Source organism: Fundulus heteroclitus, unplaced genomic scaffold (assembly GCF_011125445.2).
Source record: "Fundulus heteroclitus isolate FHET01 unplaced genomic scaffold, MU-UCD_Fhet_4.1 scaffold_110, whole genome shotgun sequence".
NCBI lineage: Eukaryota > Metazoa > Chordata > Actinopteri > Cyprinodontiformes > Fundulidae > Fundulus > Fundulus heteroclitus.
The window spans coordinates 472,696-491,513 of NW_023396523.1; the positions used below are offsets into that span (position 1 = coordinate 472,696).

The following is an 18,818-nucleotide window of genomic DNA, read 5'->3' on the forward strand; positions in this document are numbered from 1 at the left end:
TAGAAGAACGGCTTTAACAATTACTTGTGTTTACTTCTTAAAAGGAATAAATTATTTCCATAAATGGGAACCCAGATATTACAGCAACAGGGAAATGCTGTCAATTGTAAATTAGTTTTTTTTTCTATTTCTGAATATAAATGGTTTCAATACCTATACCTTCAAAACACATGCAATAATGTGAATATAATTTCATTTGTTGGATCTTACACATGTATGGAAATGTATATCCACAGAGACTTCACAAGTGTACATGTAAGTCATGATTCGATCTGATATGAATTACCATATGACCAGTAGAACACAAACAAGAAGGAAGACACCTCAGTCAGTACTAACAGAAGCAGACAATGCCAGATCTCGCCTTTAAAAAGTAAACTTACAGAAACCATTCAGTATAATAATCATACTAACTTATTGCTTGCAGAAAATAACGTTACTGAATCTCCCGCTTCCACAGCTGCAACCAGAGTATCCATATGCTGCCACTGTTTATTCACATCAGTTTCCAAAAGTTTGATCCTCGACAGCTACGGTTGGAGGTAAAACGGAGAGCTCTGGCAGTCCAAACTGAAGACATAGGAGGGAGGAGGAGATGATAGAGAGTGACAGAGGAGGGGAGGAAAGGAAGAGGAGGAGGGAGAAAATGGCACTTGATTGGTGACAAAAGATAACAAGAAGTGGCTGCAGGGAGCCTCCAGAACTCAGAGTGGTGTGAATAGACCCCATCTGGTTCCCTCAGAAAAATGCTGAGGAGACACAGATAATAGGAGGCACACACTCTCTGGTGTACACAATCCCTCTCCCACCAACTTGTTCCCTTGCCGTGTTTGTCTCAGTGCTCGGCCTGACCAGTCCCGGGTGGCCTCATCGCCTGGTCCAGGATCCCCCAAAGAGCTCTCGCCCATCGTCTCAGAGCATACACTTCAGCTAGACCAATTTAACGTGAGAAAACGTGAGGAGGGCGAGACGCCCTGTCCATCTGTGGCTGGTAGCTGTGTGGGGGCGAGTATAAGAGGGGGCACATTGCTCTTTACAGTTAAAAAACTAAAAAACACAGGCCTGTTTATAGACCAACTTAGAGGAAAGATATACAATTTTGTCTCTTTTGTTTAACAAAACTGATGTTATTTAAGTTTACTTCCAACACTCTCTAATGACATTGCTGTTCAATCTTATTTTAAACGCTCTACTGCTATGAAAAATTGCAAATGTTTTTTTTTTTCATGAAGACAAATTATACAATAAAAAAAGAAAGGTAAAGAGAAAGAAATATTTATTTTCTTTTCAATTTAGGTAGGATGGACATTTTGTATTTTAAATAGAAAGTAGGTATTTTGTAATTGCATAAATAGCTCTACTTTTTTTTTAGTTTATAAAATACTAGGGTGGCATATTTACAGGTCTTGGTACTAATCAAAGAATCACCAACAAATTATGTAATCTACAATCCTAATGCAAAAATTACTGGAAATGGTTCAACAGTAGAATGCAGTCTCAGTTGACATTGAAAATACGTAAGAAAAATTAAAACCATATCACAGGTTTTCAAGGCTTTCATTAGTAAATATATAATTTTTTGAGTGAATTGCAGAGTGAATATTTACAATGTTCTTCCTATCTTCTGTAATTTTCTCTGCAATCCTGTATTCCAACTTTTGGACTATGTCCTGACTGATTGTGAGCCAATGTTATCTTCTTCTTGTCTTCTTCTGGATTATTTGGTTTTATTTTGTTTTCAGTGTGTCCTTGTTGTTTATTTATGTTTATAAATAAATAAACAACATTATATTTAAGTCTTACCATATTAGTTCATGGCTTTATGTGTAGTTTCTTAGATCATTCCTATGTTCTGTCTTTGTATGTTATTGGATTAATTTATCTTAGATATCTGTTCATCTTGCCTTTGGTTTGCTATTTGTAAGTCAGCTAACTCTGTTGATTAATTTATTTCCCTCAGCTCCCCTGCCTTCATTCTGCCTCACCTCCACATTTCCTCTAAATAGCTGCAATGTAGGGCTGAAAAAGTTATTGTATTTGTATTATAATCGCAATTTTAAAAAACACAATTTACAAATCGCAGAGGTCTACAATTTTTGGTTATGTAACAATTAATGGACAAGATGCATCCTTTAGGTATCGGTAATATGTTTAAAATGGGGTGTCCTCCACGTGGAAGAGAAGAGAGTTGCAGCAGTGAGATCATCTAATTTTATTATTTGTTTTAGAGTTTATATAATCATATTTTTTACCAGAACTTTTCAGGAATTTCACCATAGCATTGAGTACTGGTCAAACTGTTTAATACTTAGATTTGTTGGTTGGTTGCACTGTGCACTTTATGTTCAACAAGGACTGATGTCCAACTCAACAAGCTATTCTCTTGAATAATGATATTCTGATTAATAAAAACACTAAGATTTCTTGTTTTAAATAGTCCTTGTTTACAAACATCTTCATCTACAGGCCATTTTTATTGCTTGTGATTATTGCAGAGAAAAGTCTAAATTAAATCGCAATCGCAATTATGGTTAAATTAAAGCGCAATTTTGATTTTTGGCCAAATCGTACAGCCCTACTCCACAGCCTTATTTGTTGTTTCTCCATCCCTGCCTCCATATTTAAGGCTTACAATTGTCATTGCTCATTGCTGGATTCTTCTGTTTGGCTCTTGGTTTCAGTGTCTATTACCCTCTACGTCATCTGTGTTTTGTTATCTGTGTCCAACCAGTAAGTCTGTCTTATGCAATTGTTCCTCCAACTTGCCCTTTGGGGACTTATGATAGCACTCATTTAAAAAAAAAAAAGAAACATTCTCGCAATCTCCCAAACAATCAGAAACAGGATCCATCAGAGAAAATAACTTTAACTATGGAAATTTGGGGTTAGGGTAATACAGCTCTTTGTCATGAAATAATATGCATCTGATCACTCTGCACAATATGTAAACTCTCAGCACAAAAACTGAAGCTGCAGAGGTTGCAAAACACAACATGTGTTTTACTACAGAGAAATGTGATTATGAGAGTGGCTTTATATATATATATATATATATATATATATATATATATATATATATATATATATATATATATATATATATATCTATCATACTCTCTCTCATGCTTTCTCAGAGAGAGATACTGTATGAGAGAGAGTGATTTAATTCGCATGCCAGAGTTTTAAGGTTTAGGTTTCCCTTCTCTTAAACTGGAAAACACATCCTCTTATTTGGAATGATCAACCATCCATGATTCAGCAAATATATTGATTTTACACACACATACACACACACACACACACACACACACACACACACACACACACACACACACAGAACTTTGCCACATGTTGAGCTGAAACTAGCTCACTTCATTGTTGATATGACTTGAAATGGTGACATGTTGAATTGGATTTTGGTGCGCATAGACAATGGACAGTCGTATGTGGGGTTAGGTGTATGAATATGTAAGATAAAGTGTGGGGGAGCGGGTCAGTGTGTCATTGTAGCAAACACACACTGGGTGAAATCTGGGACGTTGCGGCTGCTGTGTATGTAGCGAGCTCGACTGCAGCGCTGTCCACTCGCTGTGGAAAGTGTGTGTGTATGAAGATTATTCAATGCTCCGACTCCCCCCATCCCTCCCCGCGTTAAATAATTCAGAAGCTCCCCTCATCGCTCTCATTATAAATATTTCAGCTGCGGTGACAAGGGAGCGCTCATCTTGTGCGACAACTGGGAGATGTGTTTGGCGAGAGAAGAGATGCACAAACTTCCTGTTTGTGTCTCTGTGTGTTTACATGTGATTGCACCCGTTTAGCACTTGTATCATAGGTTTGACTGTTTAAATCCTCGGATGATCCATCCACCTTGAGAGTCACAGATGGCCAGTTTTCTTTGACATACATTTTATGCTTCCTGAATGCAGTTACTGAAGTCTCTCATGGATGAATAAACACCAATGACGGCTTTCTTTTAATACTAAAACTAAATTGATGCACGCAAAACAGTTCTTTTCCTGATATTTACTCCTTCCTGGCACATGTTCCTGAATTCCAATATTAACTTTTTTCTACTTCATTACAGCAGTATATTTGGATTTTGTGTGATTTAGCAGGGCACAATGCATAATTGTGAAGTGGAGTTAAAGGCTTTAATCATGAATTAAAATCGGAAAAGTGTGGTGTGCATTTGTATTCAGCCCTTTTTCATTCTGAAACCCCTGCCTTACAAAGTCAACCTATTATAAATATCGACAACTTGTGTGTAATTTGTTTGGGGGAGGAGTGACTGCTGGAAGTCAATTAAATCTGCTGGATTTCTTTGAAAATGTTTTAACCAATCTGTATGGTTGAGTTAAGTTTACTTTGTAAAGTTCTTGGAGATGCCATGTTCTGAACTGGTTATTTATAAACTGAATTCATGAATTAACAAACATTCTCATCTCAGTATAACTCCAGCTGTTCTAAGAGGCCTTAAAGGTTTTTTAGAGAACATCACATTGTCATGAAGTCCAAAGAAAACAAAACAACTTTTTCTTATTTACCACATCAACGGACATTTGGTCTGAGACAAAGCTGTGGCACAGTTTAAGACACGATTATCCCTGGCTCTGAACATCTTAAGGAGCACTGTTAAATTCATCTGAAAACGGAAAGAATATGGCAGAACAAAGATCTTAGCACGGCATGGTTATCCACCTCCATTCTGGGAAAGGGGAGCATAAATCAGAGAAGCAACAAAAAGGCACATTCTAGCTATTGAGAAGCTTCACAGATGTGAATCTGTTGACAGACTTCTCAAAGTTGGCCTTTCTGGAGAAGCGACAAGAAGAAACCCGTTGCTGAAAGAAAGTCAAAAGATGTCCCATTTTCAGTTTGCCACATGCTATGCTTTAGACCAGAGGTCACCAACCTTTTTGACACCGGGAGCTACATCATTGGGGCTGTGTCATACGAAGGGCTACCAGTACTGACCTTGGAACTAGAAGAGTCGTAGCTCACCTTAACGTTACACAAAAAATTACATTTTTCATGCTTTTGTCATAAATGCTTGTGTGATTAAAAAGGAAACGCAATGGAATAAAATACAATTTTAGATGCAGCTCACTGGTGGGTGGTGCTATTTTTTTTATAGAGGACCAAGGGTGTCACATGTGGTACTTGGGGGGATACCTGGTGCCCATGGGCACCATGTTGGTGACCCCTGCTTTAGACCTATCAAAGGTGTCAGATGAGATCCAAAACTAAACTTTTTGGAATAGATAAAAGAAAAGATCTATATTGCAGAAAACTAACACTAAACATCAATGGAAGGAATCATGTTAAAGGCTCCAAAATGCTTGAGACTGGAATTGAGGCTCACCTTTTGGGAGGACAACACACAGCCATAGCTACAGCATAATGGTTTTGATACAAAACCATGTCTTTGAATGGCCTAGTCAAGTTCCTTATTTAAATTTAATTAAACCTACAGCTTGATCTTTGCTGATGATCTATGTCCTATTTTGTATGTTTCTGATTTTTCTTTTGTTCCTTAAGAAAAATGGGTAAAAAATACTGCTTGTTGAGCTTCATCCCTACCTTTCTTTTGTCCCTTTTTAGTATATAATCTGTCTTTATAGATACATGTTATACACCTTTTGGTGGACATTGCAGGTGCAGTGATATCCTGGTACAAAAAATTGCAAAGCACCCAACTTCCTGTTTAAAATTATTTATTTACAAAATAATTTGCCATTGTATCCTCTAACTGTAACACATTTGCTGTTGCTTAGATTTTTTTTAAATTATTGATTGACATGAACAAACAGATTGATTTAATGAGATAGTTGATGGAGCTGTGAAAACTTTGCAACAGTTAAAGAAATCCAGTAAATCAAGAGCTTTTTCAAAAGCTAAAAATCACACATTTTACAATGTAGTTAGATGATTTAGGGGAAATATTTGTTTTATTTTTACAGAATTAAAATTCATATTGCTCCCACCATGTTGTGCCACATTACAAAAAAAGTATTTTATACATTTTCTGCCTCTCTTCCTTTGTTTTCCCACAGCCTTATCGTTTTGGTGATTGTGTGAGCCACTGAAGTGGGTGATTGTAGAGTATGGCTCCTGGGTTTGTTGTGGAGAGAAACAAAGGATTTTTATTTTATTTTATTTTTCTCCTTGAGAGCGATTCACTGAGAGGATTTTCCTCCGACCACAACTGCCCTCCATCAAGCAAAAGGGATATGCCCCGCTGCATCAAGCAAACAGATAGATCACCGCCAATGATCTGAGAGGGAGAAAAACACTTGGATGCACATCTCAACATGGGATGTGAGTGGCTTTTTTACATTATTTCAACCTCATTTGTGTGTGTGTTTGTTTGTGTGTGGCTAGGGACAGATCTGTCCTCTAGCTGGCAGATGCCCAGGACATCACAGCTGGGACCCAGCCAGCCACAGGAGGGGTCACGGGGGCCCAAGATTTCCCCTCAGCCCTTCAAGGCATTTTTAGATTTTGCTTTCAGCAGCAATGCTCGTATCAGAGACTCATAAACACACACACACACACACACACACACACACACACACACACTTATAAATAAATATTTATAAGTCTATTGATAAAGACAAACATTTTTGCTCCCACAAATCCGGGTCGCAGCATTTGGAGCGTACATGTCCCCACAATTCCTCACTTTCTGATAACTGATGATATCCTCTCTGCTCGAACACGATGAGGTCAAATTAATGTTTGCAGCCAAACATTAATGCCAGCTGTTGGATCTCAGGGTTACAGAACTCAGTGCTTCACACTAAGCAGAGGATGTGTTTATTTCTCTTTTAAAAGCTCGACTTGTCCTTTGATCATAAACAGTACACTATTAGATATCTTGTGCTAAATTTAGAACATCTTTTTTGCATGTGCTGACAGTTTTATGTGAACTTCTGATTCATAAAGAAAATTCACCCTCATTATCATTTAAAGGTAAGGCCCATATGAGTTCTAATGTTCAATTGTAAGAATTGTATTTACAATAAAAAAAGGAAACATTTTCCTGATTTTCCTTCAAAGTGTGGATTTTTGGAAGATTGATGCTGTCTGTGTGAGCTGTAATTTGCACAAAAAACAAACAAACAAACAAAAACAAACTCTAAATGTTGAGAAATTTACCTTTAAATTCTTGGATAAAACTTAATTTGAACATGAGTCAATAAGGCAGCACCAGTTATTTCTTTAACACATTTTCATGTTGAACAGTTCACCCTAAAAACTCTGGGTGTTTGAAAATTGGATGCTTCTTGTTTGCTAAAACCATAATCAAGCAAAAACCATAAATACAAGCAAGCTTTTCTCTAATTGCATGAACAAAGCTTTGTTTAAATTGGAAATTCCATTAGCACAGATAGATTCTACTTGTTTACCAGCACTTTTTTTTAAGTGCAAACCCTTTAGCCGCTGTTTTATGAATTATTCTAATGTTTAAACTCTCACATGCTCTCATTTGAATGCACAAAACCTGCTGTGAATTAGGTCAAGAGTTAACCAGGACGAAGCATAGATATTCCGAACTTCAACTCTGAGCAATTCATGACACTTTTGCTGTCTAACAATTTTTATTCACTTAGTGCATTTTAAATATAAATGTAGAAGCTGTAAATTACCAAGAAAACTACAACTACAAGAAAACAATGCAACCAATGCCCGTTTTACCCTTAGTTAATATTTATTTGATGCAACAAACATCCAAATTTTAAAGGGTTCTCCAATGATAACATTTAGTGTGCTTTGGAGAAAGATTGGGCTTGGGTAACCCCAGCACTATTGAAAAATAGCAACATTTATTTATCTTTGTTAAAATGCTCTGGATGATCCTTGGCTACTGTTTGGGCCACATGTGAAGCTCTGTTAAAAAAAGACTGATTCCTTTAAATATAGGGGCTTGGACATGCATTTGCCCACCAAAGTTCAACCTAGGTTCAGTTCCACAGTGTGTACATGTATATATCTAAGAGAAATATAGGTAGAAGCAAAGGAAAACTGTTTACAGCTCCAGTTTACAGTTACAGAAGAATTTAAAAGTCACCAACATCTAGCTTTCTAGTACCAGATAACCTTCAGATCTCAAATAAAGGTTAAAAAGGGTTTGTTTCTGATAGAACAGCAGCTGTTTATGAGGAGCATTAAATAAAAGCAGTTCAGTTTGCCTTTATTCCACATAAAGCACACAAACCTCTGCCATCAAATATGGGATAAGGACATAAAGAATGTGTTTTATGGGATTTGGACGTCTCAAATGATCTCATCAGGTGAAAATATGATGATTATTCGGTGTGTTTGTGTGTTAAGGACAAGTAGAGACAAAGAACTGATAACTGTTTGACTTCAGCACAGAAGCGACGTTGGAAAAATCTTCACACATAAATGACACTTCAATGTCACCTAGAGCTATTAGGCCCGGCTTTAACAGCACGGCCGCTCAGGAATGGCGGTATTGACCGCTCAAACGCAAGGTGGAATCTCTCAATATGTCACAATCTACTTAGCTGTCTTGGAGTTGCTTACAAACAGGCATTGATTGAATGATCCCTGAGTCAAAATGGAACCAAGAAGTACTGCTAAGATACGACTATACTGTACATGCATCTTTATTAAGCAGAAGGCAGACAAAGGTGAGCTTTCTGCAGTGATCAAATACAAATATTCAGCTTTTATTTATCCTAGAGATAAATTTTAGAGTGAATCCACGCTTCAGATACAAGAACCAGAAATTAAAGTGCCACCGAGTGAGACTCTGTGTGTGTTTGGATTCCCAAAGGCCCGGATGGATGGTTTTAATTGTCGCTGTGTGACTCTGTGCTCACTCTTCCTTTTCCTTCAAAGCAAATGAAGCGCCGGCATTCGTTTTTCAGAGGCGTGCTGTGAGCAGGGAAGTTGTAATTCACCAAAGGAATTGCAGAACGGAGCCAGAACACAGGTAATAAAGCTGCAGGTGGAGCGCTTTCAATCCGACATAATTGTCACAATTATCACATGCAATTTGGAAGATATTATTTGAAATCATTATTATCTGTATTCTGTTTGTCATTATGTTATTAATTGTGACTGTTTTCCCGAGGTCACAGTTGTTGATGTAGACATAACATCCTGACGACTTGCAGACTGAGAGCCGCGGCCAACAAAAACCTTCCCCTTGATCTCCATTAGTAGCCTTGGCAGTCAGTGTGCAGAAGAGAAGGTGCACTTTGTGTGTGTGTGTGTGTGTGTGTGTGTGTGTGTGTGTGTGTGTGTGTCCGTGTGGAGCAAAGGGGTGTGGGGGTCCCTAATTTGCACATATGGAAATGCTTTTTCTCACCGCGCCGCCTTCTCTGTTGTGGCCAGATGGAATTAGAGAGTGCTCAGAAGCCGTGAAGGCAAACACATCAGAAAAAAAGAGAAGGAAAGGAAGAGACGGGGGTGGGAGAGGCGGAAAAGAAAGGAAGAAGGGAAAGAGAAAGCAAGAAATGGAGAGTTGCTGGTTTTTCCACCTGCCGTCTGCAGAACGAAGCGCAAGAAAGCAGCTGTTAAAAAAGCACACCTAAATGTAACCAGAGTAATAACTCCCAGAATAAGCTCACATGTCAAAAGTAAGTAGGGACGGGGGGGTTGTTTTGTGTTACAAATAAGGTGCTCAATATTCTCTTGGCCCAGGACCAACTTCCTACTCTCCCCGTTGAGTTTGACATCCATGTCTAATAATACAGTGGTAATTAGACGATGCATTGTTTTGGAGCATCAATGAGTCCCAATAATACCTCTGAGTCCCTGTGAAGGGGAAACAAGGAAGAATGCCTCAGTCTGTCCTCTACCACTGGAAGAGAACCTCTACCAGATAAATAAAGACAAATTACAGCAATAAGTGAGACGTGCATGGATGTAAATCAATGCTTTCAACGGACATCACATGTATGCATAGAAGTCCCAGATATGGCAAAGTTTGGAATTAGTATTGCTTCAGTACAAAGGCATGTGAAAAGCACATGATTTTTTTTCTTTCCTTAACATCTGGAATATTTTCACAATAAGTTGATCAATTACATTTATTAACAGTCTTACTGTACTTAATGTTCACAGCATGTGCTTAGTATTTTTCTTTATTTCTAATGTCAGCGTAAATAAAATACTTTTTGTAATGATCTTTCTCTCTCAATTTTTTTTTCAGGGCCTTGGCAGCACCAGGCTGTAGATCATATTTGTCCAACAGATGAGTACAGGCTGAGTATATATACAGTATATGTACTGCACTTGGTAAAATTAATAGACAGCAGGGCCCTGGGTGCTTAAGGTGGTGTGGGTCGATGTTTAGTCCCAAGTTGGGTGCTTCATCTACCGACCTCTGTTTGCTCAGTAAGCAAACTGACAGGGTCCAGCAGCGTGTTTATGACGTTCTTCAAATGCTTCAACAGCAGTTTCTCAAACGGTTACATGAGCGCAGATGTCAGGGTGACAGTTGTGTTGTTATTTAATCCCGTAATGGCACATTTCTTGGGGACTAGGGTGGTGGTGGAATGTTTGGAGCAAGACGGAACCTCGCATAGCCCTAGAGACTTGTTGAAGACAGAGCAAAGATTGGTGCCCGTTGGTCAATCCAGGCTTTCAGGACAAATGGGGGGGGGGGGGGGGGGGGTGTATAATCAGGTCATGAAGCTTTCCCAGGTCTTGTAATACTCAAAGAGCGTATTAACATTACTGCAACAAACAGTAATGTTTGTTGCAGGTAGGGGGTAGAGAGAAGGGAAGGGGGTTTCACAGTTGTTGGTGGAGTTGCAGGTAAATCTTTTGTGTAGGAGCAGTGGCATCTCTGGCATGATAAGTTAAGTGGGGCACAAAAACTCAACACCTTTAAGGAACAACAATTTTTTGTGATGCATACAACCTGACTTTGATCAATTTTAAATTAAACAGATAAAACAGATAAGTCAGCATAAAGCACCACACTAAACGTAGTTTAATTTTTACACATAAAATTACAAATAAATGCTCACTCATATTATTCATGTATTTAACAGAAAAGATTTGCATCAATCTGTCAATGAGCCAGCAAGGACAACCAACACTATCCTTCAGAACATAAACATAGCGTGTGCAATTCCAGTATTTTTATGAGTCGATCCTAGCTAGGGGCTGTAGGATTGGTGCCCCACAGCTGTCTACTGAGAGCGTGTTGGGCATGTGCACTGCGATTTCAGATGTTTATCATTTAAACAAACTGTGGGCCAGCCCCAATATCAAGTTGCCACAGGAGGATTTAGCCTACTGAGCTTGTCAGTTTTCTGGCAAACTTAGATATATAGACACAAATGTTTATAGCAGAATTTTATTGCTAAAGAAATTGGTCTTTTTACTCTTTTTACCCGTCAGTTCATTACTCTATAAAAAACGATTATGTCCCACTGATTATTGTGAAAACAGAGCTTCACAGCGACATCTGGTGGGGCCAGGCCCCACCTACCCCAAATGCAGAGACGCCACAATGTAGGAGTATGGTGTGAATTACTGGTTTTAGCTTCTAATGTCATTCATGCTTTTCCAGACTATAGCAGGGTCCTTAGCTCAGAAGCTGCTTTTCAATGTTTAGCTCTGTATCTTCCCTTGGTTTCTCTGATCTCACTGTTGAGATTGTTACTAGCTTGCTTATACAGGGCCCGGTCCCCATTGCTTTAAGTCCCTCCTTTGGTCTAATGCAGCTTCTTCAGATGAAGAAAACCATTTACTAATTACTGTTGATATATGTGTGAATGGTCTTGCTCTGCACACACGTCCTCACAATTGCTGAAGAATGGAAGAACTTTCAAGATTTTAACAAGAATTGTCATGATAATTATAATCAATATAACTATAATCATTATTCCAAATGGTCATTCTCCTGTAATTGCATGCTTGTTTAAATGACCTTATCATGCAAAGTCAACTTTGTGAGCTTTTAACTATGTTATAATGCTATTCCTTCATCAAAATCATGGCCAAAGCGGTGCTTTGCAAGATTTACGCATTACGTATTTCTCAGGAATTCTGCTCTCTGAGCGGTGATGTGAGGCAGAGCGTGATCTTTTATGCTTAAGTTGAGACTGTTATGGTTCAGTTTTGGTCTGACCTTTTTTGCCCTGTTGTTTTTCAGTTCCTCCTCCCCTCACTCAGCTCACCTTCACTCCCTCAGCAATCAGTCACACCTATTAAGCACTAATTAGTCAGAACTCACTCCACCTGCCAGCCTCCCTACAAAAGCCTCCCTCAGTCTTCTCTTCCCGCCGGTTTGTCATCAGTCTCCACTCACTTCAACTCTTTCTGCCTGGTTCAATTCAATTCAATTCAATTTTATTTATATAGCGCCAAATCATGAAACACGTCATCTCAAGGCACTTTACAAAATCAAGTTCAATCATAATATACAGATTGTGTCAGATTATATAGATTGGTCAAAAATGTCCTATATAAGGAAACCAGTTGATTGCATCAAAGTCCCAACAAGCAGCATTCACTCCTGGGGAACCGTAGAGCCACAGGAAGAGTCATCTGCATTGTACATGGCTTTGCTGCAATCCCTCAAAATGAACAAGCATGAAGCGACAGTGGGAAGAAAAACCACCCATTAGCAGAAAGGAAAAACCTCCGGCAGAACCGGGCTCAGTATGAACGGTCATCTGCCTCGACCGACTGGGGTTACGGAAGACAGAGCAGAGACACAACAAGAGAGACAAACAAGCACAGAAGCACACATTGATCTAGTAATCTGTTCTACATTAGATGGTAGTAGCGGGTGAGCCGTCTTCTCTGGATGATGTCACAGTTAACAGAACGCCAGACCAGGTGTACCTACTATGAAGAAAATAGTTGTTGCCTGTTTTAGCTGCTGGATTTTCCTGCCACCTCTGAACTTCAAGTAAGGCCTCTGCTAGCTGCTGGATTTTCCTGCCACCTCTGAGCTTCAAGTAAGGCCTCTGCTAGCTGCTGGATTTTCCTGCCACCTCTGAGCTTCAAGTAAGGCCTCTGTCAGCTGCTAGAATTTCCTGCCACCTCTGAGCTTCAATAGGCCTCTGCCAGCTGCTGGGTTTCCTGCCTCCTCTGTGCCTCTAGTCAAGCCCCTGTTAGCTGCTGGATTTTCTGCCACTCCCGTGCTCCGAGTTTGCTCGCTACTTGGTTGCCTGGATCTCCTGCTGCCCTGCATCTCAAGAACTCTCTCCGGTCCTCTAGCTCCAGCACCCATCCACAACCTCCTGCTCCTGCTCAGTCGAGACTCTTTTTGTCACTCCACCACTCATCCTCTCTTCAATAAAACTGTTATAAAACTAGCTTAGTGTGTGGTTGAATTCGGTTTCATCAGATAAAACGTGACAGAGACGAAGTAGCTCTTTTAGCACCTGATCTGCACAAAGTTACAGTAACTGCCCATTTATTAGCTGAGATGTGTGTAAAATAATAGTAGGAGAAAAGCTGTAGCTTTTTTCCTATTATTATTTTATACGCATATAGAAACTGTGTTTTTGGCTGTAAAAGGTCTTGGACTTTGTTCAGTCTTCTTAAAGAAGAGCTCAATCACCAGACATATAGGATTTTATTTTTGGAAGCACCCTTGCTTGTGTTTGGCTGTGACTGTCACTTCACTTATGACTGCTTGGTGAACCTCACCCTCTCTTGGACAAGTGGATTGTCCAAGAGATTAAAGGTATACTATGCAACCGGGGTTGATTTTCCAACGAGGCTCCCCCCAGAGGGCGAAAGTAAAAGTGCACTGTCGTAAAGATGCTCAGCTGTTCTGGTTTCTCCGTCAAGCCAGGCGCGGTTGTTTTGAGCTTAGCAGACAGGCGAACGCAACGAAAAGTAAAAAAAAAACGGCAGTACAAACAATGACTAACACAGTGAAAGTATGAACATCAAGCTACCCGCGGCCGCCGCCGCCGCCTCGCCAAGCCGCCGCCGCCGCCGCCTGGCCAAGCCGCCGCCGCCTGGCCAAGCCGCCGCCGCCGCCGCGGTAGCGTCTCGCCAACATAAAAAAAAAATAAATAAAATAAATAAATAATAATAATAATAAAACTCGATATGCTTGCATGTTTATTTGACGTTAACACGCGGTTCTTTGTTGTTGCTTTCGCGCGTGCATATAGTGAATGGCAGGGCAAAAACACATGGAGTTCTCGCCGTAAAGCAAGACCGACTCTCGCGGTCTTGCATGAGACTTCTGAGCCTGTGGGTGCGGGCCGAGTGCTCCTGCAATTGCAAATGCGGTATTTCCCCCACAGACCACCAGGGCGGCCGAGAAAACCTTTCTTCGACCTGAAATTACTCATTTAATCATCCAAAACGGTTTGGTACACATTAATTAACTGAAAAATGTTGCATAGTATGCCTTTAACTCTGAAAACTGATGTGATTCTCAATAGAAATCTCTGTCATATCCTGCGATATAAGTGGTTTATGCCTTGTCAGGGAGAAAGTAGAGGTGAAATCCCTCAGGTCGTGTGGAACAACAGTATCACAACCCCTCCTCCAATGCACCTTTGTATAGCAGATCGGGTTCTATGATGGCTGAAGGAGGTGAGCATCCTAAACTTTTCCCCCTGTCTAAAAGGAGACTTCGGCTGCTGCATGAAGACAGATTTAAATGGCTTGGAAGAATAAGGTTGCCCTACTTGCAGAACGTACTTCCAGACTGTGGCAGCCAGAGAAGGCAACAGACTGAACATGATAGGGAGCACCACCCATCACTGTTTGCCAAAAGTTCAAGGTAAAGTTAGAGCTGTCTTGAAATTAACAAGCTACCTTTAGCTCAGGCATCAGTGAAATACATGCTATCACTGTGCTACTAAGACATAATGCTTGGAGATTGTGTTGGTTGTTTTGGATTTGTTGCATTGTGTATTTAATTAGCTTTGACTGAAAGGTTAAAGTACTGAGTGCTTCCTTTGCTTCAGCCAAGATGCTGTTTAGCTGAATATACACTATGTTTACATATATGATCATACCCGTGATATCTGTTGTATCTGTGTGCACGTAACTCTTTACAACTTGCTTTATAACACTTAATAAACTTTGTTATTGTTCAACATTTCTAACTGGGTTTTTGTATTTTAGTACTTCAGGAGCCTTTGTTAAGAGGATAACATACTCACTGTGTTTGTGTGCTTAGCACTTTCCTTATGTTGCTCTTTATGCTGTATTTTTGTTCTGACATCACAGTTTTAAGAACCAGCCATTCTGCGGTGCCCGAGTTGAACCACTTTCCAGGCTGTGGTACCTCTTTTTTTCAGAGGAAACATGCAAAAAAAAAAAAAAAAAAAAAAGCAATTCAAAACCAAGGCACTCAGCTGGGGGCTTGTAAGTATCCCCACTCCCACCCCACCGCTTTCTACCTAAGCAGCTCCGGAGTAGGAGAGAGTCCAGCACCTCTCCAGAAGTGGGGTTCCAGAGCCTAAGCTGTGCGTCAAGGTGAGTCCAACTATTTCTAGTCATGTAGATCCAACTCTAAACCTTGATCACTCTTCTGTCTAAATATGTGACATAGGTTTACTACAAACTGTTCAACACCAGATTTTGTCATTGTTTTTACACTCTCACCCAAGTCATATCCTCTGTCAGCCCTTTTGGCCCCTCCAGCTCCAGCCACAGTCCCAGTATCAGCTCCAACACAGGCCACAGCTGCTTTTTATTTGCCCCTCTTTTCTCCTCTGAGCCAAGTTGTTTCAGTTCTGCTGCCAGGGTCATAATTAACATTTCAACTTGTGATGGAAAAGGCCTGCAAGCCCTCCCTCCTTTCCTCGCGCCGGATTGAGGAAACTCCAACAGCATTCACTTGGCTCTAAGGGGGGGTTAAACATCTGATTAACACTTTCCCTCCCAGATTTTCCATTTAAACTTTTAATGAGGGGATGCATGTGCAGATGTTTGTGTTTGTAGTCGTTCCATATGCTCCTGTTAACCTTTCATCCTCCTCAGTAGTTCAGACAGACTCTCTTAAATAAAAGAGAAAAACAGACTCTAATGAAACATCCAACTACGTGAACAGACTGAGACTTCACTTTCATATGAACTGATGATGGTTTAAATGAATCCAGAACTGCATTCTGCTCTTGTTTCCCGCTCAGATTACTGTCAGCAATGCTGGTGCCAGAACCTGTCAGAGAGTTTGTCTTCACGCTAATTTGCAATTGTGGATATTATATTTCGACACAGCAATGATGGATGGTGACGAGCCAAACATCTCAAGTATGAGCAGACTGCTGCCTCAACTAAAAAGGAGAATTGCATTCATTTTTAAGGTGTTCCTGTAATGTGTTGTGCTATGTACATGAAAGCATTGATAACTACTCAAAAAGAGAAGATTTTCTGTCTGGTACAGTGGAAAGGTTGTATTATTGGGACACTGGTTTTTAAACCTTTGTGCCATGCCTTTTTTAAATTAAGTGTTCTTAAACATCCTGTTCAAAGTCCAAATCAGATTTTTTTTTATATAAAGATCTTAATCAACTAATGGACAGAAAATCTCTTTTTATTATACATGCTTATTACTCACAAGCAAAATGAGAATTTATGCCTACAATTGTTTGTAACCCTAAGCCACTCTTTATAGGTGGCAAAGCGCAATGAGCACTCTCATTTTTGTAACACATTTTAACAAAAACTTGATAACCTTAAGTTTTGTAATGTGCTAGAAATAAACTCAAATTTCATCTTGGACTTAATTCAGCCCAAATTACCATTAAACAGTAATAATCATTGAATTTTATCTGTTACCTCAAAGCTAACTTAGTAGGCATTCATATCTTGCCCAATAGACCCTTGATCTTATAATATAACACTTGTTTTCGATTGAAGAATGGTTTTAAATTCAATGTTAAATATTAAAGCGCACCTACCAAAAACTGTATTGTGTTTTCATTTTAATAATATTAACTAAAGTGACATCTGTGGTGTTACTGGTTAAAACCTAGCTGTTTAGATATCTGTTATGAAAACTGTGAAAAATAATTTAGGTTTCATAGAAGTAACTTCATTGTATTCAGAATAACAAGGGAAAATTGCAAATTAAACAATGGCCTGAGTTTGAAAAACAATATGCCGTTGGTGTGTATGTGTGGGTGAACCACAAACTGAACAAGGACAATAATGGACAAGATCTCAGGGTGTAGCCGTAGAGAGGAAGGTGGTACGATTGGAGACCTCAGGGTCTTTACTTTTTGCCATTTATTTAGCTCTGTTGTGGTCTTCAGATGAGCAGTTGACTGCCATGTGTGATGTTTGTAGTATGAAAATGAGCTCAAAAGCTGAGGCAGTACTTTTGAAAATGGAAAAGGTGGGTGGTTGTCATGTCTTGCTCATTTGTGATGGTAGTCTAAAGAATGAAATGGATAGATGGATTGCTGCTTTGCCCTCAGCAATTTGTGTATTTGTCTAGTCTGTCAGGGAGAAGAAAGAGCTTAGTCAGAAATAAAAGCTCTCACTTTGTATCTGTCTATGTTCTGATCGATACCTACAATCATACAATATGGATAATGCTAAAACAAGAAGATCCCAGACAGCCTAAATTGTGTCCCAATGCGAGGCGGCTGGACTCTGCTTAGAGGCAAGCTTGGAAATAACAGCATCCGGGGACCTCACAGTAGAGTCACTGATTTTTCGCATTGAAAATAAACAGCAGTCATTTTAAAATCTGATTTAAAATCCTGGGGGGCTGTCCCACTGGGATAAGACCCTTAAGTTGTCCCAGAATATATTGAGATGTCCAAAACCTGTTGGTAAGTGCTGCAGGAGAGAGGGATGTCTGGGTTTCCTTGATCTTTAAACACCACAACCCAAGTTCCAATAAAAAGATGGATGGATTAATGAATGGATGGAAAACATATTGTCCACACACACATAATAAGGCTGTAATATTCTTTAAAATGTATATGTAGGGTGCTAATGTAAAATTTAAATTGTTGTTTGCATTTTCAGTTAGTTCTTAATACTGTTCGGTCAGCTGTAGGTACATTTATTCTATTTTTGTCTTGCCAGTGCTTATGCGAGGACTCTAGTGCTTCCTTCATCTTCTCAACTCTGAAATTTTGGTTACAGCAGCAAAACTAGTGATGAGAAAGAAGACATTGGCCAATAGTGTATTTGTGGGGTAAAGATCCCTCTCAGTACTTCACATTTGTTATATTTGGGTCCGACAACGATTAGGTTGTGATCAAACAGTTATTTGGAGTGAGAATGGTCACAGCACAAATGTTAAAATGTCGTCACGCCTGTTTTTCCATGGGCACATACTTCCCCAAACATCTGCACTCCAGTTTGCCATGAAGTTTGAAATGTCTGGCCGAAAATAACTTTTTTTGTTGTTGTTGCCACCTTGAGTAAAACAACACATTTCTAATTTCTGGAGTAGTATTCACAGGCCTTAAATTTACTTTTTAAAAATATTTCACTTTAAATTAATTATTTCTTACAGTTAAGATACATATTTAGACATTATATCTAAATACATCCAAATCATAAAATAATATTTTTTGTCATATTTATTACAGTGTGTCTTCTGCAATTTCAGACTCCCCGGAAACAATTTGCAATATGCATTTGTTTTGCAGGGAATTAAGGTTTAGTTTCTTAATGCAAACTAATGAGAATGAAGCATTCTTTTTTTTTCTGGGTCACCCAGCAATGCAGGAGCCATGCTTGCTTTAATTGCATTTTTCTCCTCCGAGGTGATGAAAGAAGCACCAGAGTCAAGGGTCAAGCGAACAGCAGAAGAAACAGAGAAAACAGAGCCTTCGTGCAGCTGACACACCAGTATTAAGAAATAATTGAAAATGCAAATG

At 39.4% G+C, this 18,818-nt stretch overlaps 1 long non-coding RNA gene across 1 annotated transcript; it reads left to right on the top strand.

Moving 5' to 3' along the window:
- The first annotated feature begins 14,601 nt into the window (after positions 1 to 14,601).
- LOC118558212 lies at positions 14,602 to 16,435 on the top strand. The gene is made up of 3 exons (XR_004928226.1): positions 14,602 to 14,749; positions 15,202 to 15,450; positions 16,107 to 16,435. It is a non-coding gene; the product is annotated as an uncharacterized LOC118558212 (long non-coding RNA).
- Positions 16,436 to 18,818: the final 2,383 nt, after the last annotated feature.